Raw genomic sequence first — 8,722 nt, forward strand, 5'->3', positions numbered from 1 at the left:
TCACCTCTGGCAACCACCAATCTGTTGTTCTCTGTTTCTCTGAGTTCTTATTTTTATTTTTTTATTTATTATTAAAAAAAATTTTTTTTTAACATGTATTTATTTTTGAGACAGAGAGAGACAGAGCATGAATGGGGGAGGGTCAGAGAGAGGGAGACACTGAATCTGAAACAGGCTCCAGGCTCCGAGCTGTCAGCACAGAGCCCGACGCGGGGCTCGAACTCACGGACGGCGAGATCATGACCTGAGCCGAAGTCGGCCGCTCAACCGACTGAGCCACCCAGGCACCCCTCTGAGTTCTTATTTTTAAATTGCACACGTAAGTGATATCATACAGTGTTTCAATTTCTCTGACTTATTTCACTTACCATAACGCCCTCAGGGCCCTTCCATGTTATCACAAATGGTAATATTTACTTCTTTTTTTAAGATTGAGTAATATCCCATTGTATACATATCACATATTCTTTATCCATTCATCCACCAGTGAACACTTAGGTTGTTTCCGTGTCTTGGCTTTTATAAATCCTGCTGCTGCAGTGAACACAAGGGTGCAGATTGCTTTTTGAGATAATGATTTTATCTCAAATAAGATATACTCCAAGAAGTGGAATTGCTAGATCATATCACTGCTCTTTTTACTGTTTTGTGGAACTGAAATCTTTTGCTGTAGATATATATTTGTGTATTAATTGTTTAATAGAAAGAAAAAACCAGTAGAAAAGGGGAGAATTCTCATAACTGATTTAATTTGAATAAATGGAAGTGTATTGATATCAGTAGTAATTATTTGTGTTTACAGGTGTGAGTATGTGTGTGTGTGTATGACATATATTCCCAAAAAGCTTTAAATGCTCATCATAGTGGCTTTTTTTTTCTAATTCTTCATGTGCATAGGAATCAATGTGAATATTTTCACTTAATACAGATACTTTAGTAGTAGTCCAGTATATTAATTTTCTTGATTCTGCTTCATTTTTGAAAAGCACTAATAATTTACTTGTGTTGGTAACTTACCTGAGAGATCAAATACCTGTTTACAGAATCAAAGTATGGAAAACAATTAACATACGAATTGAGTCCATTCTGTCCATCCTGATGACAGAATCTGTATATTCCTTCACTCCTCTGTTTTCTTGCCTGTCATCTGCACTTATTAATTTCTCTGCTCGTGAAGTCCCCCTTGTATGACATTTTAGGGGTCTGTCATTCATTTGGAATATGGCGTGGCCTATTCAACAGATCTCCTCAAGTTGCAGGAAAGCCAAATACAATTTTTAGTCACAGTTGAGAGTCAGTCTCTGCAAATAGCTCTCTTTGACTAGATGTCAACTACTTTGGAAAATTAAAGTCTTGGAGACTTCATGAAAGCACCCTTTGTCAAACAGCACCGTTTATCTGTGGACTTTCAGAATAGCAAGCTACATGCTTCTTTTAGAATAGCTCTTTAATAAGAAAAGGCCCTTGGGGAAAAGAAGAGGAAAAATGTATAAAACTCTTTAATAACACAATGGGTTTTGCATTAAATTTGAAGACATACATTAAGAAATAAGTAGTGAAAAGAGTAGAACACTACATGGAGACATGCTTTAAAAATGCAACATAGCTAACTTATTCTAATAAAAGGAATTAGAACAAGAAAGATGAGACATACGAGGGATGTATATACTTTATAAGTCTTAACTCTTACAGCTTTTTTTTTTAAATTTTAAGAATTAAATTATATTTTTGTATCATTGTTAACATTAAAATAGATTAGAATATGCTTGTGAAATTAACGTCTTTGCTGATTTTTGAGGTGGTGGTGTTTGTTTTTTTAATAAATCAGCTAACTGATTATTTTGGCCTGCTTTTGTGTCTCTACTGAAAAATGGTTGACTAAGAAATCAGATTCCTTATAATCTTTTCAAAATAGAAAGGAATTTTTGCCTATTTAATGATGCAAAACACAGAAGTAATCAACTTAAAGAAGTTTCAACAAATGAAATGGAGAGATCACGAACGCCATAAGTATCATAAAGACTATACTGTTTCTTTCAAATTATCCTCACTCGAAAGTAAATACAGTTGACTCTTGAACAATGCAGGAGTTAGGGATGCCAAGACCACCCTCCAACCCCCATTCTCCACACAGTGGAAAATCCCCGTATAACGTTTGACTCCCCTAAGAATTTACTAATAACGTATTGTTGATTGGAAGCCTTATAGTCTAACACATGCTTTTTAAAATGTTATATGTATTATATACTGTATCCTTATAATTAAACTAGAGAAAATGAGAGAAAATGTTATTAAGAGAATCATAAGGAAAAGAAAATACATTTACAGCACTGTACTGTATGTAAAAAATACCTCACATATAAGTGACCACGTGCAGTTCAAACCCATGTTGTTCAAGGGTCAACTATATTAGATTACCAAAAAAAAAATTAAGAGATGGAAAAGGAGAAAAAATTTCATGAAGCTTTGATGAGGAATGAATTTCTTTGTGCTTAATTATAAAATAATTTAAAAAATACTTTTAAACGACATTTTTCTTAACACTGATTTAAGTTCGGTAACTTTTCTTTTGAAAATGCAATGTGAAATGGTAGAATCCTTAAAGAAATCACATCATGATATTTAATTCTGCATCTTCACAGGAGAATTTTGTGTTTGAAAAAGCTCAATAACTTCCAAGTGAGAAACAGACAAATTAAAGTGTGATTTTCTCTTGATGAGCATAAATGATTAGATGATTGATTAATTGAAGATATATGCATATTTAAAATGAGATTATCCTATTAAACTTTGCTTCATTAAATTATTTTCATCTGTATTCACATAGTTTATATATTTTATAAATCTCGCCAAATTGTGACATCACAGCCCCATCTTGTGGTCAATGTAGATAACTAATAGGGTCTAAATTCTAAGCAAAAAAGCAGGAACTTTAATTTTTTAAAAAAATTCATGCTTTCAAAATTTTTCTTAAAGGCTAATATGAACAAAAATTATAACGTTGAATGTTTTTTTCAGGAATTGCTTTTTTTTATTTTGGTAACATAGTATAATATTTTAAAAGAAGGATTTGGATACCTTATTTCTGAAATAAAGGATAGCTAGCATTATTTCCAGTTAGTACTGAGGAAATAATTTGTTTTCTATTCTTTATCTACTTTGTAAACTGCTAATCTGTGTTCACTAGTGGACATGGGCCTGAACTAAAAATAAAATCACTACAGAAGTGGTCAGACTCCATTACAACTGATACAGTAGTTGGTTTTGAGTAGACAAAATAACTTACATTAGAACAGTTCCAGAGAGTTTAATTGTAAAAATAAATATATTCTTAAAAATGTGTTTGTGGTAGGGAAAGAGAAGTCATAATAATATTTTTCTTCATAATCAGCAAAGGGCCAGTAAGTGCAGCATTGAGGACAGGATTCCTGTGGTGCAAAAACTGGGTGATTCAGACAAACTATGAAAGTTAATAATCTCTGTTTTGATTTTTTGAGGATGAATGCAATTTGTTCCTGCTTAAGTTGTTGAAGGGAGGTGTACTGCCATAGTGCTAATTTACTCCAGCTCTCGTGTATTCAAATGTTGCCCACATATCCTTCTTGATTGCCTTTCCTCCCCGGGGGATCACCTTGTGCTCTGACTGCTTGGCTGAATTCAGGTGCTCCTGAACTAACTCTGACTCTAGAGTGACTTCAATGATTTTCGCATTATCCCAAGACAGTTTCCCTATTGATCTTCTGTGAGCTAAGAGGAGAGGAGATAAAAATAAATATGGATTATTGAAACCTAAATGATTTGGCACCTGTGAGAGCAAGTCACCAAAGATGGTCCTCAATGAGCCATGACTCCCAGGATTCATGCTTTTGTCCAGTTCCCTCCCACGTTGAATATGGGCGGGTCTACTGGGAAGCAGTTCTGCATATTCCAAGCTAAGTCATGGGAGACCTTGTGGCTTGGTTCTCTTGAAGCATTCATTCTTTAGACGGACCCTCTAGAATCCAGGTTCCATTCTGTAGAAAGCCTATGCCACAAAGAGAGGACGTGTACAAGTACTCTTGCCGAGAGCTGAAGATGATCCACAGTATCATTGGGCACCGTGTGGGTAAATAATTTGGATATGATGAACCCAGTCAAACCTTCAGATGGCTATTATCTCCATGGCTGACTTCCTACTGCTACCACATGTGAATCCCCAGGCAAATCCACCTGCTGAGCCCAGTCAACCCACAGAACCATGAGAAACAAAATTACCATTGTTTTAAGCCACTGAGTTTTGTGTGGTTTGTTACATAGCAGTGTAGATAACTGAACCAGGGATAATCGTCTATACTGGCTCTCTAATTGGGCCTGCTTTTCTGAGCACTTAACACACCGGTTTATTTACCTTTCATTTTCCTCAATAAGGCCATAAGCTCTTTGAGGAAAGGGATTGGCCCTTGTTTAATGTTTTCCATTTTAGACCCTAGCATACAGCCTGACATATAATATGTACTTATGTGTGAGTGAGTAATGGACACTTGGTTTTATGTCTGAGATTTTATTGTAGTTGAATCAAAATGATTGCTGAAGGGAATAGGAGTTTTAAAGTTAACAAATAGACCAAAAATAAAAATAAATCTGTGCTTTTAATAATGTGTACTTTGGTTATGGTGTTTTTTCTCAAGGAAAGACTTGAGGAAGATTGTACAGTTTGTTCTTGAATAAACGGATATATAGGTGGCCTCAAGTTGGATAGAATGATATACTGCTGTGTTGTAATATTAAACTGATATCACTATTATCCTCAGCGTTCTGTGCTGAAGGACTGAGGCAGGGAGTGGTCAGTTTATGAGTAGCTTGCTTAGGGGCCATATGTTTATTAGGCTTTCAGAAAGTATTTTGAATTGCATGAGTTTGGTTTTACCTATCTTAAGACAGTTTTAATAAAATGCTTTAAGAAGCATTATGCTTATTTAGTGACTAACATCTCTATATTTTATCTATAAAATAGAAAACTGTGAAAATAGTGGATTTTTAAACTCCAAGGAGAGTGTGGCCTTGATGTGTATTTTCCTTGGAACCACTGTTGCTGCCATGGTTACAGATTACACTGCTGTTGGGTGTGGCTTGTTGACTTTAACCAAGCGCCATTTTAACATCTTTTCAGTGTGATCCTAGAAATGTAATGAATAATGGAATTAAAACTTTATAATTTCAGAAGTATGGACCGGTATAAATCTGATAAAAAAAATGAATTGTTTCGGAGAGCTGTAATGGAGTTTATGTCAGAAAAATCCAGACCTTAGAAACTTCTTGACTGCGTGTAAGTAATAGTTTGAATAAAGCAGACTCGGGTAGCAAGCAGTATTTTTATACAAATATGGAGAAGATATTTTTAACTGCGTAAAATTGGTAAAGGATTTGGCAGATCTGAGCCATTTGAAAGGTAACGAACAGTAAATTCAAGTGTGTAAAAAACTGAGAGAGAGCAATGAGGTTCAGGAGTTATAATCAATCTAATTATATTTCAAAATAAGAATGTGACAAGCGGGCATGAACCCACATCTAACTTGCCATTGATTGGAGGGGTTATAGCTACTAATTTAGGACATTTGTTTTGATGTTAAGATTTCAGATTGTTCTGTTATTTTTGGAAAGTATGTTGTGTGCCCTGTTTTCCAGTTTCATCCTTCAACAGGCTTTCTTGCAAATATTTAGTCCAATGTTGCACTATTTTTTTAACATCTAAAATGAGGACAGAACAAGAAGTGCAGAATATGTACTTGTCTATGTGACATGATTAATTTGCATCCACTCTCAGATGCTTGTAGCTCAGAATATAAATCTTCAGTGATGGTTTACTTTTGTGACAGTTTCATGTGCTTTTCATGGAACATTCATATGCTTCCCAGATTTCTCACTCTAGTTAGGTGGAGTCATGTGGCTGCTTTTGGCCAGTGACTTATGAGCAGAAGTGATGATCACTCCAAAGGCCAATTTAAGAGCACTCCCATTTAAGAGCCCACAGCAGTGACCCTTGAAGCATATATATTGAGATGTCTGGGTTCTGAGTCACTATTTGGAAGGGGGTTTGCCTTAACAGGTGCCAGGCCCACAATAGATGCATGTGAAAAAGAAATGAAGCTTGATATGTTAAAGTTTTAATAAGATAACTTATTTTTACTTGGCTAATAAAACCAATCATATATTTGAGAAAATGATACATATTTTGTTTGGAGATGATAGACTTAGGTATGTATTGATTTTAAAATAATAAAAAAACTGGAGTCATTGTAGGGTTTTGTGGTTTAATTTGTTCATCTGACAATAGGCTCTCAGGGTTGGAAGTGGTCTTAAAAGCTAGGAAGTCCCATCTCTGCCTTGTTCCCACCATAAATAAATCCCTTTCAAGCTTCCTTGGTTGATGATTATCCAAGACTACACTTGAAAATTTCATTTAGTGAATGTTTGTTAAGTATCTGTTACATGCCCATCTTTGTACCTGAAATGACTTAGATGTTGTCCTTCCATTACAATCCAGTGATGCGCTCATCACTGAATCCTGAGACAGAGACAGCAAAGCTTTGTCTTAACTGTGTCAAAATCTGTCTTTTGTAATTTCTTTAAAAAAATTTTTTTTGATGTTTATTTATTTTTGAGAGTGAGAGAGACAGAGTATGAGTGGGGACAGGGGGCAGAGAGAGGGAGGGAGACACAGAATCCGAAGCAGGCTCCAGGCTCTGAGCTGTCAGCACAGAGCCTGATGTGAGGCTTGAACCCATGAACTGTGAGATCATGACCTGAGCCGAAGTCGGACGCTCAACTGCCTGAGCCACCCAGGCGCCCCTGTCTTTTGTAATTTCTACTTAAAGTTTATACTTGTACATTTGAGAATGATGTGAAAAAAATTAATGTCTTTTAATATGGGCCTATCTTTCAAACATTTAAAGCAGTAATCACAAACATTCCCTCTCTCCCCTCCACCCCCTCTGGCTCACCATGTTAATCTTTTCCACGTTTAAAGTATCAGATTCTTCATATTCCTTGTATAAATGACCACCTTTGGACCTCTGTCCTGCCCAGTGTGGCTTCCTGATCTTACAAAGTGTTAATATCACTACATACACTCTCCTTTCCTCTTGGAATGATTTGTCAATATGTCCACGGACATGTGTCCATATATTCATGGTGGTGCCCAGATCTAAATTCAATAGGTAAAGTATTAGTGCTATAGAAACAAAGTGAAGAGTGCTCATATTTTAGATTTTTGTCAATATAATTTAATATAAAATTACCTTTGGGGGGGGGGGAGTGAGCTAATTTTAAAAGCTACCTAAATATGTCTAACATACAGCAAAGGTTGGGAAGACGGGATCTAGCTTAACCCCTGAAAGTGACAAAGATGCTTTGCTTGGCCAAACTTTAGTCAGGCTCCTGAAACTTCTCCTAAGCCAATCTGTGCCCTTCCTTGTAAAATGCAGTTTTGGGGGTGCCTGGGTGGCTCATTCAGTTAAAATTCTGACTCTTGATTTCAGCTCAGGTCATGGTCTCACGAACCCTGCATCAGGCTCCGTGCTGTCTGTGTGGAGCCTGGTTGGAATTGGGGTTCTCTCTCCTCCCCTCACTCTCTGCCCCTCCCCCACCTCAAAATAAATAAGCTTAAAAAAATGTAGTTTAACAAGACCCCTCCCCACCCTCCACCAGATGCTTGATATCTGATCACCTTTGATTTCTGATTGAGATCCTCATCTCCCACCATTCCCCAGGGGTATTTGATCACTCTGGCCAGACTTCAGCAAGAATCCTGTTAGGTTGGGTTAGCCAGAATTCCCCCTTTCCCTGATGTTCCTTTTTAGGAATTTTCCATCAGCTGATCTCCACCCTGTTCCTTGGCTATAAATTCCCACTGCCCATGCTATATTCTAAGTTGAGCCCAATTTCTCCCACTCAGTGCAACATCCTACTGCAGTGGTCCCTATACCTGTTGTAATGGTCCTGAATAAAGTTTGCCTTACTGTGCTTGAATAGGTGTCATCAAATAATTTTTCTTTACCAAAGATGTTATTTCTATCCCTACACAACATTTATAACCTATGCTTTGCTTACTGAATGAGGATTTCCAGCTAATTAGTGGAACCATGGTGACTAAAAAATGTCTAATCAATCATTGAATGGCAATCTAAATGAAATCTAAAAACTTCTATATTGGAAGACAAAAATAACCAACTTCTCCCTCGGTTACTACATCCAGAGACTTGACTAGTGCTAAGGTGGCCACGTTGGACCCAGGGTGATCACACAAGGGAACAGTTCATGATTATAGACAGCCTTGGTTCCAGCCAAGTTCCCACAGTCAATTGTTTCTTCTGCTTCATGTCCCAAAATACTAGAACACAGTTTGAGAAATTTCATGAAGTTTCAAGATGTTCTGTCAGGTTGAGAGAGAGAGAAAAGATCATTTAGTTCAACCTCCTTCCCATTTAGATGACAGATCACTTGGCCTCTACTTGAGGATTTTGCAGCTTGCCCATCTGTGGATGAAATGTTGTAGTTATCAGAATTCTCCTATCTCGAGCTGATACCAGTTGCCCTCTTAACTTCTTCCTGTTGGCTCTAGTTCTGCTTTCTGGAGGAACACAGACTAAGTTGAATGCCTTTTCCATGAGTTAGCAATGCAAATGGACTATCATCTTCCTAAGTCTGCTCTCCAAAGTAAACATTTCAGGGTTTAACAACTATG

The sequence above is a fragment of the Panthera uncia genome, chromosome C2 (genome assembly GCF_023721935.1).
Source record: "Panthera uncia isolate 11264 chromosome C2, Puncia_PCG_1.0, whole genome shotgun sequence".
Taxonomy (NCBI): Eukaryota; Metazoa; Chordata; class Mammalia; order Carnivora; family Felidae; genus Panthera; species Panthera uncia.